Source organism: Pipistrellus kuhlii, unplaced genomic scaffold, assembly GCF_014108245.1.
Source record: "Pipistrellus kuhlii isolate mPipKuh1 unplaced genomic scaffold, mPipKuh1.p scaffold_m20_p_3, whole genome shotgun sequence".
Lineage (NCBI taxonomy): Eukaryota > Metazoa > Chordata > Mammalia > Chiroptera > Vespertilionidae > Pipistrellus > Pipistrellus kuhlii.
This window is the reverse complement of record NW_023425529.1, coordinates 103,858,487-103,872,764: the sequence shown is the minus strand read 5'-3', so window position 1 is coordinate 103,872,764 and position 14,278 is coordinate 103,858,487. Positions and strand designations below refer to the sequence as shown.

General features: G+C 42.8%; 1 protein-coding gene and 1 pseudogene across 1 annotated transcript in view; both read left to right on the top strand.

Annotated features, from left to right (window-relative positions):
• LRRC63 (leucine rich repeat containing 63) overlaps positions 1-14,278 on the top strand; it is an 80,724-nt gene that overhangs the window by 37,884 nt on the left and 28,562 nt on the right. The gene's annotated exons all lie outside the window — the stretch shown is intronic.
• LOC118728487 lies at positions 4,452-5,045 on the top strand (annotated as a pseudogene).

Below are 14,278 nucleotides of genomic sequence, written 5' to 3'. Positions count from 1 at the left end.
ACTCCGCTGCGTTTCCATCACAATGACAGTTTATGACTGTTCAGTAAACCATTCGGCCCGCGGTCTAGGCTGGATTTTAGATTTTGGCCCCTTCTCTGATTGAGTTCGACACCCCTAAGCTAATGCATTGTTATTTTATTTTACTATTATTTTTTAGTTTTTGACATTTTTAAACTTTTATTATTGAGAATATTACAATGTCCCTTTTTTCCTCCATTGCCCCCCCTGCACCTAGTTCCTGCCCCCGGCCTTCATCACCCTATTTTCTGTGTCCATAGGTAATGCATATATGCATATAAGTTCTGCTACTAATCTCTTCCTGCTACTCCTCCCCACTTCCCTCTGAGATTTATTAGTCTGTTTCATGTTTCCATGCCTCTGGTTCTATTTTATTCATCAATGTATTTTGCTTATTAGTTTTTTCCCCCATTTATTTTGATTTTTAGATTTAATTGTTGATAGATATTCACTTATTGCCATTTTATTATTCATATTTTTAGTCTTTTATTTTTCCTTCCTCCTCCTCCTCCTCCTCCTCCTCCTCCTCCTCCTCCTCCTCCTCCTCCTCCTCCTCCTCCTCCTCCTCCTCTTCTTCTTCTCTTCTTCTTCTTCTTCTTCTTCTTCTTCTTCTTCTTCTTCTTCTTCTTCTTCTTCTTCAAGAACACCCTTCAACATTTCATGTAATACTGGCTTGGTTGTGATGAACTCCTTTAGCTTTTCCTTGTCTGGGAAACTCTTTAACAGACTTTTAATTCTAAATAATAGCTTTGCTGGGTAGAGTAAACTTGGTTATAGGTCATTGCTTTTCACCACTGAATATTTCTTGCCACTCCCTCTGGCTTGCAAAGTTTCTGTTGAGAAATCAGCTAGCAGTATGGGTGCTCCCTTGTAGCTAACTAACTTTTTCTCTTGCTGCTTTTTAAAAATATATATATATTATTGATTTTTTACAGAGAGTAAGGGAGAAGGATAGAGAATTAGAAACATGAATGAGAGAGAAACATAGATCAGCTGCCTCCTGCACACTCCCTACCTGTGCCCACAACCAAGGTATCCCTTGACTGGAATCGAACCTGAGACCCTTGAGTTCACAGGTCGATGCTCTATCCACTGAGCCAAACTGGTCAGGGCTTCTATTGCTGCTTTTAAGATTATCTCTTTGTTTTGAACTTTTGGCATTTTAATTCTGATTTGTCTTGGTGTGGGTCTCTTTGGGTTCATGTTGTTTGGGATTCTGTGCTTCCTGGACTTGTATGTCTAGTTCTTTCACCAGATAAGGGATGTTTACTGTCATTTTTTCAAATAGTTATTTGGTATCTTGCTCCCTCTCTTCTCCTTCCAGTACCCCCATGATGCAAATGCTGGTACAATTGAAGTTGTCTCAGAGGCTCCTTATACCATCTTCATATTTTTTAATTCTTTTTTCTTTTTGCTCTTCTTATTGGGTATTTTTTGCCTCCTTACATTCCAAATTTTTTATTTGATTCTCAATTTTCTCTACTCTACTATTAATCCCCTGTAAATTATTTCTTATTTCAATTAGTATATCATTCATTTCTGACTTGTCTTTTTTTATGTTGATGTTCTCGCTAAGTTCCCTAAAGTTCTCATTAGGTTCCTTGAGCATATTTATAGCAATTGGGAGAGACCCAGGACTTTAGGGGAGGGCAGTTGGGGGGTACAGGCCTGCAGGAAAGGACAGTTGGTTGGGGGACCCAGGCCTGCAGGGGAGGACAGTTGGGGGTGACCAGGCCAGCAGGGAGGGCAATTAGGGGTGACCAGGCCAGTAGAAGAGGGCAGTTGGGGGAGATCAGTTCTTCAAGGAAGGGCAGTTGTAGGCAATCAGGCCAGCAGAGAGGGGAGTTAGGGATGACAGGGCCAGCAGAGGAGGGTAGATTGTGGTGTCTAGGCCAGCAGGGGTGGACAGTTAGGGGCAATCGGACCTGCCATGGAGCAGTTATGTGTTGATTAGGCTGCCAGGGGAGTGGTAAAGGGTTATTAGGCTGGTAGGCAGAAGTGGTAGCGGCAATCAGGCAGAGGCAGGCAAGTGGTTGGGAGCCAGTAGTCCTGGATTGTGAGAGGGATGTCTGACCACATGGTTTAGCCTGGTCTGGGATTGAGCCTAAATGGGCGGTCGGACATCTTTCAAGGGGTCCCAGATTGGAGAGGGTGCAAGCTGGGCTGAGGGACACCCCCCCCCTCCCGCCCCATGCACGAATTTTATGCACCAGGCCTCTAGTATTTTTCACAATTTCTCTGTAATATTGTAGTTTTACTTTCGCTAGAAGTTATTTTTTCTTTTCTTTTCTAATGTGTAACAACTCTTTTATAAATTTGACTAGGAGAAATGATAAGAATTTCCAAAGAATATAGGGGTCTTTTTTCTTCTGCTTAATTTTAACTGTTTTTTTCTAAATAGTTGTAGATGAGGCCATCTATCTTCCAAGCATACTCTATTTACTAAAAGAGAATGAATAAATAAGTGTTTTTCAAATGTGAAATTTAAATTTCCCACTTTTTAAATGGATAGAAATCAATAGAACTTGCCATTAATATACAGATCTGTTATATAGCAACTAGAGGCCCAGTGCACAAAATTCGTGCATGGAGGCAGTCCCTCATCCCAGCCTGTGCCTCTTGCATTCTAGAACCCCTAGGAGGATGATCACTCCAAAAGATCAGGCCTAAGCTGGCAATCAGACATCCCTCTCACAGTCCAGGACCCCTCCCTCCTTACCACTCACCTACAGTGGAGGCAGGAGAGTTTTCTACCACCACTATTGCATTTGCCAGCTGTGAGCCTGGCTTCTGGCGGAGTGGAACTCCCCCTGTGGAAGTGCAGTGATCACTAGGGGCAGCTCCTGCATTGAGCATCTGCCCCCTGGTGGTCAGGACGCATCACAGTGACTGGTCATTCTGCCGTTTGGTCAATTTGCATATTAGAGTTTTATTATATAGGCTAGATAAAAGTTTCCAACCAGAATGGTAATATCCAGGCTTGGAAGGCTGTATTGGGAATAGGCTAATGAATAACTAGTCATCAGCATAGTGTAAATGCAATCAATAGAAGACCAAAGGCTGGCATAAATGTGGTGATTAAAATTGTTACAAGTTTCATGGAAAATTCAAGATGGTAAGTTAAGCAAAATACAGAGTCTATTAAAAATAGTTTTAGACACACAAAAAAGATAGAAGCAGAAATGGTAAACAAGAATGTTAATATAACAAACTGTATAGATACATACTCCATCTTCTTTTCAAATCTCAGATTATTTAAAAACACATAAACAGTAATAATTAATTATAATAATGTATTGTTGATCTTTGATGAGGAACAAGAAGGCTCACTGTGTGCTCAGTATTGCTTGAATAGTCTATTGCAAGGAGGATATTTTAGCCCTGTGGAATTATCTTATATTGCACATCAGCTAGATGGAGAAGAGAAAAGAATGGCAGAAGAAGGCATTATTAGTAATGACTACAGCACATTTTTGTGCTGGAAAAATGGATGATAGTGGTATTTCTCTATTCAAGTTATAAAAGCAATACCTTGACAGTTTGGGTTTTACAACTATTCTTATTTAATAGTCCAGCATATAAAGGCTCAGGATCAATCTCATAAAAGAAAGGTCATTTATATGCAATTATAGAAAGCACTAGAGGCCCGGTACATGAAATACATGCACTGGGGAGGGGGTTCTCTAAGCCCAGCCTGCACCCTCTCCAATCTGGGACCCCTCGGGGGATGTCTGGCAGTCAGACATCCCTCTCACAATCAAGAATTGCTGGCTCCTAACTGCTTCCCTGCCAGCCTGATTAACACCTAACTGTTCACCTGATGGCCCAATTGCCCCCACCTGCCCTCCCCTGTGGCCTGGTTGCCCCCAACTGCCCTCCTCTGCTGGCCTGATCTCACCTCCAATTGCCCTTCTCTGCTGACCCAATCTCACCCCCAACTGCTCTATCCTGCTGGCCTAATCTCGCCCCAATTGCCCTCCTCTGCCAGCCAATTTGGTTCTGATTGGTCGGTTTCTATGCTGGGTCTATCAATGGGGCCTGATCAGAAAGGCAGGGCTGATCAGCAGCCCCAGTAGAGGCCTAGAGAGAAATGGAGGCACAGCTGATGGCCAGGCCTGGAGAGAAAGAGAGAGGCAAGTGCTGATCAACAGCTGTTCACAGAGGCTATAGGTCATACCCTTCAGGCCTCTCTCATGATTTGCAGCCCTCTCAGAAGTCAGGGCTAGGTCACCGCACCTGCAGCCATATTAGTCAGTGCTGGGTTACCACAGCAACCCAACACTGACTGCAGGATTGACTTCTGCTTGGTTGAGTTTCTGGTCACTGTGGAAGTGATGGGCCCAGGGTTTTTATATATTAGGATTGGTTTATAGTTAAAAAATTAGAAAAACAGTGATTCAACTTTAATTCTCTCTGTACGGGTCTAGATTAATATCAGATACATGCCATGCACTTTTCTTGGCTCAATTACAACAAATTATTCTATATTTGTTGTTAAGGGCAATCTTCCAGATTGTGAAGCTGAACAACTTCTGCAAATGGTCAGGTTCCAACAGATACATTGACCAAAACTTATGGGAGAAAGAAGAATTAGTACAACTAAAAGAACAGAATCTAGAAAACAGATATGAGATGAGTCTTAGAAGCAAATGATGAGTCAGGAATGTTAGATAAAGATGAGGGAGATTTGCAGTGAGCTTTGGCACTAAGTCATTAATAAATTGATATGGAAGATGAAGAAGCAGATCTTTGTAGGGCTGTTCAGCTCATATGTAAGGCAGTTGAAAAAATATATCTCAAGATATTCCACAGACATCAAGTCAGAAGACATCTAACTTTAGAGAAGCCTACTTTGAAAAGCAGCATCAGCAACAGGAGCCACCAAGACAGCTCTCATACCAACCATAAGTTCAGAAGCACTTGGCAGTGATCTTGGTGATGATATGAGTAAGGAAAACATGCTTCAGGTAGCTGTGACAATGTTTTTAGATACTGTTAGAAATAATTTCATAACAGAAAAAAAGTAATACTTGTGTGATTATAGCAAAGGGTCCATTTTTATAATATGTAAAAACAATGTTCAACAGAGGAAACAAGACTTTTAAATGGTTTGCACTAAAAAATGTGAGAACATGGCAAAATACATCAGTTGTAGGACCAAATAGTAACCTTTCAAATACTAACCAAAGAGGCATTCAACAATTAAATAAATTTAAAATAGTTCGTTTTTCATTTTTAGTATTCAATATCTAACATGTCTAAAATTGGGGCATTTTTTTTCTTGGATCTTTTTGCAGACCAGCTAATAAACTCTTGCCATAGAACTTCCCCGTACATTTGGTTTTCTTTTCTGCTCTTCTGCGCAGGTAATTTGGCTCGCTTTCATCACTTAATAATTGCTTCTATGTCTCCTTTTAGGACAGTGTTTCTTCTCTATGGTGCTGATAGTAATGGTTCCAGAAGCATAAGTGTTCTCCCTTCACCTATGTATTATGCACTTTGGTGTCTTCTCATGTTATTATTTCTTATCATAATTTATCTGCTATCTTGTTATTATTTTTTAAAACTCTATTAAATAATGCTAATCTTTCTTGAGATTTGCTTTTTAAGCCCTCCAAGATGAGATTATCATTTCATAATTCTGGTACATTCCTAAATGCTAAAATCATTTCTGCATAAGTATTTAAGAATAAATGAGCATTTTAAAAAATAATGTATTGTTAGGTCTATAACATATATAGATGTAGTACATATAACAACTACAGTGCAAAAAAAAGAAGGAACAGGCAATAGAGCTATTTAGGAAGATTTTCATTTCTCACTGGAATTAAGTTAATATAAATCTGAGGTATATTATCATAAGATATATATTACAACCCCTAAAACAATTGTTAAGAGAATAACTCAAAAGAATATCGTGAAAAAAGTTATTAAATTAATTAAAATATAGTACTAGCAAATATTCATTTGGTGCAAATGAAGGCAGTAAAGAAAGAACAAATGGAAAATTACATTTAGAAAACTGTCTGTATTATATTTAAAATGGTGATGTAAATCCAGCATGCCAATAATAACATTAAATGTAAATACAGCAAACAACCCACAGATACACTTAAGAGCAAAAGATACAAAGAGTTCAAAAGTAAAAATATGGAAAAATATAACATGCAAACAGTAAACATAAGAAAGCTGGAGTGACTGTACTAATATCAGATAAAATAAATTTCAAAATAAAATACATTACTAGAGATTAAAAAGGGACTTTTGTCAGTCTATCAGGATAATCTTACCTAATAATAGAGTAATATGAAAATCAACTATCACTCTACTACACCCACCAGCCACACCCAGCAGCCAATCAGACCAACTATGCAAATTAACCCAACAAAGATGGCATTTAATTTGCATGTGTGGAGAGCGGGAGGAGTAAAGACTGAAGACAGCATAGAATGTGGAAAGCAAGGCGGCTGCAGTTGCTGGGGAGACAGCACTGGCAGCGCGTGTCGGGTGGGGTGGGGCGAGGCGCACAGTAGTGGTGCCTGCGGCCACGGAAGCAGCAGCAATGGGGGGTGGTGTGGCAGGTCTGGTGGGCGGTTTGGGGCATGCGCAGCCAAGGAGGCAGCGGCAGTGGTGGCGGGTCAGGCGTGCAGGGCAAGGGGTACAGCAGTGGTGATGGCAGCATGCACAGCCATAGAGACAGTGGTGGTGATGGCCACAGCGGGAGAAGTGGGGGGGGGGAGGGGAGGCGGAAGAGGTGGTGGTGGTGGGAGGGAAGCCTGCCGGAAGTCTTGCAGGGAATATTCCTGCAACAGGTCAGTTGCACTAGTATTCTATATAATAAAGAAGTAATATGCAAATTGACCCTCACACCCTTGCATCACAAGATGACTGCCCCCAAGTCATTACAAGATGGCCACCACAAGATGGCCACCCCCACATCATCACAAGATGGCTGCCTACACATTGTCACAAGATGTCCAGCAGGGGAGGGCAGTTGGGAGTGACCAGAAATGCAGGGAGGGCAGTTAGGGGGGACCAGGCCTGCAGGGCAGGGCAGTTGGGGGTGATCGGGACAGCAAGGGAGCAGTTAGGTGTCAATAATGCCAGCAGGGGAGCAGTTAAGGGGCTATCAGGTTGGCAGGCAGAGCGGTTAGGGGCACTCAGGCAGCCAGGCAGGCCAGCCATCCCAGATTGTGAGAGGGATGTCTGACTGTCAGGAGTCAGGCATCAACCCCAGAGGGGTCCCAGATTGGAAAGGGTGCAGGCTGGGCTGAGGGACACCCCCTGCCCCTCAGTGCATAAATTTCATACACTGGACCTCTATTAATTATATATACATACATATACACATATACATACATACATACATACATGTGTACACAGCCATAGAATACAAAAACTGAAAAAATTAGAATTTCAACAATAATACTTATAAATTTTAATGTTCCACTTTCAAAAATGCATAAAACAACTAAGCAGAAGATCAACAAAGAAATAGAAGATTTGAACAACACATAATCACTTGGACCTAACAGAAATCTATGGGACACTTCAACCAATAGCAGAAGAATACATAATTCTCAAATTCACATAGAATATTTTCAGGATAGACCATAAAATAAGTCTCATACATTTAAAACAATTGAAAATCACAGAAAATATTTATTTTTGCCACAATGAAATGTAATAAAAAATCAATAATTGAAAGAAATTTGGAAATATATGAGAATTAAGCAACACATTATTAAATAACCAATGATTCAATTAAAAATCAAAAGTGAAATTTGAAAGTACTTCAAGGTGACTATAAATGAAGAGCCAACATACCAAAATTTATGGGATGCCTTTACACCAGTGCTCAGAGGGGAATTTATAGCTATAAATACTTTTATTTTAAAAAAAGAACAATTAGTAACCTAATATTCTATCTTAAGCCACTATAAAAAAAACAAAGAGCAATCTAAACCTAAAGAAAGAATAAAGGATAAAGCAATAAAAATTAGTGCAAAAATATGTGAAATTAAGAATAGAAAAACAGAAAAAAATAAACAAAACCAAGAGCTGATACTTTAAGAAATCAACAAAATGGACGAACCTTAAATAGACTGATCAAGGAAAAAGAAGACCCAAAATATTAAAATTAGGGATGAAAGATGGAAACTACCAACTTCATAGAAATAAAAATATATTATGAGAATACTATATTTAACTGTAAACCAGCCAACTACCGTATTTTTCGGACCATAAGATGCACTTTTTCCCCCCCAGAAGTGGGGGGAAAAACTCCCTGCATCTTATGGTCCAAATATAGCCTACACATATACTTTAAAAAAAAAGTGTTTTTACTTGCCCGGCTCTGTGTGGTCTCTGTGTGCTTGCCCGGCTCTAAAATGGTTCTAAATGCTGCTGTTTACTTTACAGGGTTGATTACATGTGTTTATGACTGTGATGTTGGGTTTTAATGCACATAAAATATTTTAGGACACTATTTGTTTCAGAATCTTTTTTTCTTCATTTCCCTTCTCTAAAAACTGGTGCGTCTTATGGTCCGGAGCATCTTATGGTCCGAAAAATACGGTAAATAACTTTGATAAAATGGACACATACCTAGATAGACACAAGAATGGACTCAAGAGAAAAAAAAAAGAAAAGAAAATCTGAATGGCTTTATAAAAAGAAAAAAGTTCAATAGTAATTTTAAAACTTTCTACAAAGAAAAGTCCAGGATGAGACATTAGTAAATTTTACTATACATCTTAAGAAGAATTAACACCAATCCTTTACAAATTCTTAAAAAAAATAAATAAATAAAAGAGAAGAAAAAAACACACACACAATTCAAACTAGAAAACCAGTAATATGCTTATACCAAAACTGGACAAAGACATGAAAAGAAAAACAAACTACAGAACAATATCTTTCATGAATATAAATGTAAAAATCTTCAAAATGCTAGCAAACATTTTACACCATGACCAAGTGATATTTATTCTAAGAATGCAAAGTTGGATAAACATACAAAAATCAGTCAATGTTACACACCATTTTAACATAGTTAAAAGGGAAAACTATACAATTATCTCAATAGAGACGAAACAAATTTAACAAATCCAACATCCTTTATGATAAAAAATATTCAATATATAGAAATAGAGGTGGATGTTTACAACTTTATAAAGGATATCTACAAAAAACCCCACAGCTTATATAATATTTAATGGTGAAAGACTCATGTTTTCCTCCTAAGATCAGGAACCAGATGAAGATGTATATTAGCACTCTTTCCATTTTGTATTTAACGTTGTACTGGACTTTCTATCTAAGGCAAGAAAGAGAGAGAGAATCTAAGATGGCTGCACAGGTAAACACCTAGCCGCAGCCGCACACAACAATTTCAATAAAATACAACTAAAATATAAAATGGACATTACCCAGAACTACAGGAAAGTTGACTGACTGGAAATTCTACAACGAGAAGCAAGGAGAAAATCAGAAGGAAGTATGGAGGAGCTGTAAAAGCCTAAGGTATGGAGACACACGGCGCGTGTGGAGAGGACGGAGCCGGAGAGAAGGGAGGCTGAGTGCCTGGCTGGCGTTCCCAAGCGGGAAGGAGAGAAAAGCTCCGATTATGCTGGGTCCCAGTTCCGACTGCTCTGAACCCCAGTTCTAGGCCAGACTCTGGGGACACAGGCTCAATCAGAGGGAGCTGGGCGGTAAGCTGGAATCCCGGGGGAGCGGCGAAAGGAGGTCCCAGAGGCGCGCACATTGGCACATTGTGTGCAGAGAAGGGACGATTGGCTGTGCCGCGGGATTGCCCTGGCGGGAAGGAGACAGGGGCTCCAGACTGCTCTGAACACCACCTCCAATCCCACTACCAACTGAACTGAACCCCAATACTGGACTCATTGGGGGAGAGCATAGACAGTTTGGCAGCAGGCGAAAATCGAGGGCACCTTTCTCTCAGAGGCACTTGCAACAAGTACTGAAGGACCCTGAGTCTCAGGAGTCCCATAGGGCGGGGCTGACGGAAGCCAAGGCTGTAGGCTCCACCCTGAAACCCCGCCCCATCAGGAAAGCTGCCTGCGAAAATGCCTAAACCAAATAGATCACAAACGAAAGACATGGAGGACAAAAAGCGACTGGATATAGAGTTCAAAACCACACTTATAAGGTTTTTCAAGAATTTCCTAGAAAAGATCCATAAGACCTATGAGGATATGAAAAGGGATCAACTAGAATTAATAAGGAATCAACAAGAAATGATAAGGGATCAACAAGAAATAAAGAATACATTGTCTGAAATTAAAAATATTATACAGAGTCCTAAAAACAGAATGAAAGATTGCAAGAATCAAGTCAAAGATTTGGAACATAAAGAGCCAGAAGACACTCCTCTGCAGAAGCAAGAAGGCAAGAGAATCCAGAAAATTGAAGATAATGTAAGAAACCTCTGGGACAACTTCAAGCAAACCAGCATCAGAATTATGGGGGTCCCAGAAGATGAGAGAGAGCAAGATATCGAAAACATACTGAAAGAAATAGTGACGGAAAACTTCCCCTACCTGGTGAAAGAATTAGATTTACCGTATTTTTTGGACAATAAGATGCTCCGAACCATAAGACGCACCAGTTTTTAGAGAAGGGAAATGAAGAAAAAAAGATTCTGAAACAAATAGTGTCCTAAAATATTTTATGTGCATTAAAACCCAACATCACAGTCATAAACACATGTAATCAACCCTGTAAAGTAAACAGCAGCATTTAGAACCATTTTAGAGCCGGGCAAGCACACAGAGACCACACAGAGCCGGGCAAGTAAAAAAACTTTTTTTTTAAAGTATATGTGTAGGCTATATTTGGACCATAAGACGCACTTTTTTCCCCCCAGAAGTGGGGGGAAAAAGTCCCTGCGTCTTATGGTCCGAAAAATACCGTACAAGTCCAGGAAGCGCACAGAACTCCAAACAAAAGGAATCCAGAGGACCACACCAAGACAAATCATAATTAAAATTCCAAGAGCAGAGGATCTAAGATGGCTGCTCGGGTAGACACCTAACCGCAGCAGCACACAACAATTTCAATGGAATACAACTAAAATGTAGAGTGGACATCGCCCAGAGCTACAGGTAGTTGACTGACTGAAAATTCTACAACAAGAAGGAAAGAGAAAACCAGAAGGAAAATCAGAGGAGCTGAAAAAAAGCCTAAGGTACGGAGACATGCTGCGCGCTCGCACGCACGCGTGCGCGGAGAGGTCGCAGCCTGAGAGGAGGAGAGGGCTGGGTGCTGCCTGGCGTTCCCTAGCAGGAAGGAAATAAAACCCCCTGCCTGGGCTGAACCCCCGAACCGGCAGCGCTGAGCCCCAGTTATGAGCCAGACCCTGGGGACCCAGGCTCCGGCGGGGGAGACGGGGCTGTGAGGTGGAATCCCAGGGGAGCAGCGAAAAGCAGGGCCCCCGGAGTCGCGCGCACATTGTGCGCAGAGGACTGAATGTTGACTCTGATGCTGGATTACCCTAATGTGAAGAAACAAAGCCTCCGGCGGCGCTGAGCCTCAGTCCGGACTGCTCTGAACCCCAGTCCTGGGCCAGACCCTGGGGACCCAGGCTCGGGCAGGGGAGACGGGGCTGTGAGGCGGAATCACAGGGGAGTGGCAAAAAGCGGAGCCCCCAGAGTCGCTCGCACATTGTGCGCAGAGGACAGTCTGTTGACTCTGATCCTGGACTCCCCTAGAGAGAAGGAGAAAAAAAAAAAAAAAAAAAAGCTCCAGACTGGAGGAATGCGACGGGGAGCAGGAGCCCCTGCCGGACACCGGCCAGCTGGGCGCCGGCAGGGAGCCGGGCGACGGGGCCCCCAGGAGGGGGGTGCCCCTGAGCCATCGACCTCTGAGCTCAGGCAATGGAGCCAAGGCCGGGGGCTGCTTCCTGGGAGGCGCCGACCCCAGCAACAGGCTGGAGCAGTGCGGGAGCCCGCGGAGAACAAAGCTGTGCCACAGGCCAATCTGCTGAGCTCCCAGGACAAGGAGGAAGAAACCAAAGTTCTCAATGTGAAGAAATCAAGTGAGAGAAAAAGATAGTAAAATTACTTAAGAAAGAATACAAAGAAGATCTTGAAAATTTAAAGACTAAGTCAGAACTCAACTCACCAGCCAACATTGCAACATAAATGCGTTTAAAAAAAAAAAAAAGGACAGAATGTTGGAACAGCGGCGGCCAGGCCTAGAGTGCCCAGGCACAAAGCAATGGCAACCGGGCCCGGAGCAGCAACGGCCAGGCCCCAGAGCAGCAGCAGCCAGAACCAGAGCAACAACAGCCAGCACTGGAGCAGCCAGACCTGGGGCAGTGGCAGCCAGGCCTGAGGCGGAGGCAGCCAAGCCCAGGGAGGCCAGTCCAGGAACACCCAGACCCGGAGTGGCTGGGCCCGGAGAAGCCGGGCCCAGAGCAGCCAGGTCCAGAACAGCAGTAGCCAAGCCCGAAGCATCCAGGCTGGGAGCGGCCAGACTCGGAGCGGCCGGGCCCGGGGCAGCCAGGGTCTGGTGCGGCCAGGCTTGGAGTAGCGGCTGCCAGGCTGGGAGCGGCCAGGCCCAGAGCAGCCGGGTCTGGTGCGGCCAGGCCCGGAGCAGTGGCTGCCAGGCTGGGAGCGGCCAGGCCTGGAGCAGCCGGGTCTGGTGCGGCCAGGCCCGGAGCAGCAGCAGCCAGGTCCAGAGCAACTAGGTTGGGAGCAGCGATGACCAGACCAGGAGCACCTGGTTGTGGAACGAACCAGAGCAACAGAGGCCAGGCCCGGAACAGCTCGCTCCTCGCCTACCCCTGCCCCACGGCTGCCTCTCAGACATGGCTGGAAACTTTTGTGGGAACTTGAGGGTCTGCTGAATCAAGTGATGAAGGCTTAGATCTGGATGTGTTGAGTTAGTATAGGGCTGGGGTGTTGATCTGTGAGTGCCTTGGGTGGGGCCTGGATGAGGCTGGTTGACCTATTTGGAAATGTCTTTTGTGTGAAATGTATCATTGGGCATGTGGTGGTATTATTGATATGAGAAAATGCTAAGTAACTGATTTACTATCTGAAAAGGGGTTTACTATTGGGGAAAGGGAGGGAGGAAGAGACTGAACATAAACTGCACCTATGGATGAGGACAATGGGGGATGGGGAGGGGGCGGAGGGTGGGGTGGGAACCTGGTGGAGGGGGGAAAAAATGAGGAACCTTTGTAACAATATGAACAATAAAGATTGATTTAAAAAAAAATTCCAAGAGCAAAAGACAAAGAGAGAATATGAAAAGCAGCAAGAGCAAAGCAGGCAGTTACCTGTAAGGGAGCACCTATACAATTGTCAGCTGATTTCTCAACAGAAACCATGCAGGCCAGACGGGAATGGCAAGAAATATTCAAGGTGATGAATAGTAAGAACCTACAGCCAAAGATAATCTATCCAGCAAAGCTATCACTCAGATTCGAAGGTCAGATAAAGAGCTTCACTAATAAAAATAAGCTAAAGGAGTTCATCACCACCAAACCAGAATTATATGAATTGCTGAAGGGGGTTCTTTCAGAACAGAAAGTAAATAAAGATAAAAATTATGAACAACAGCTGGGACTGGTTTGGCTCAATGGATAGAGCATCGCCTTGGGGACTGAAGGGTCCCAGGTTCGATTCTGGTCAAGGGCATGTACCTTGGTTGCGGGCACATCCCCGGTGGGGGGTGTGCAGAAGGCAGCTGATCGATGACTTTCTCTCATTGATGTTTCTCCCTTCCTCTCTGTACAAAATCAATAAAATATATTTTAAAAAATTATGAACAATAAATACGTAACTATCAACAAGTGAATCTAAAAACCAAGGAAATTTTTTTAAAAATCTGATGAACAATATTAACTTGAATATAATAGAATCAGAGGTATGGAAGGGGAGTGAACTGACGATTCTTGGGGAAAAGGGGAGAGAGGGATGTGGGAAGAGACTGAACATAAACTATGCACCTATGAATGAGGACAATGGGGGGTGGGGAAAGGACAGAGGGTGGGGTGGGAACCTGGTGGAGGAGAGCAATGTGGAGGGGGGGGGGAGGAATATTTGTAATAATATGAACAATTAAAATTTATTTAAAAAAATAAATAAAAATGTATGAGAAAAAAAAAGAGAGAAATAAAAAAATCCAGCAAGAAGATATGTGAGGGTTAGGACGGGATAGTAAGAGATCAACTGAAGGTCTTGTATGCATGGACCTCACCACCCCCAGCACAACCAACAGACTCAAGACA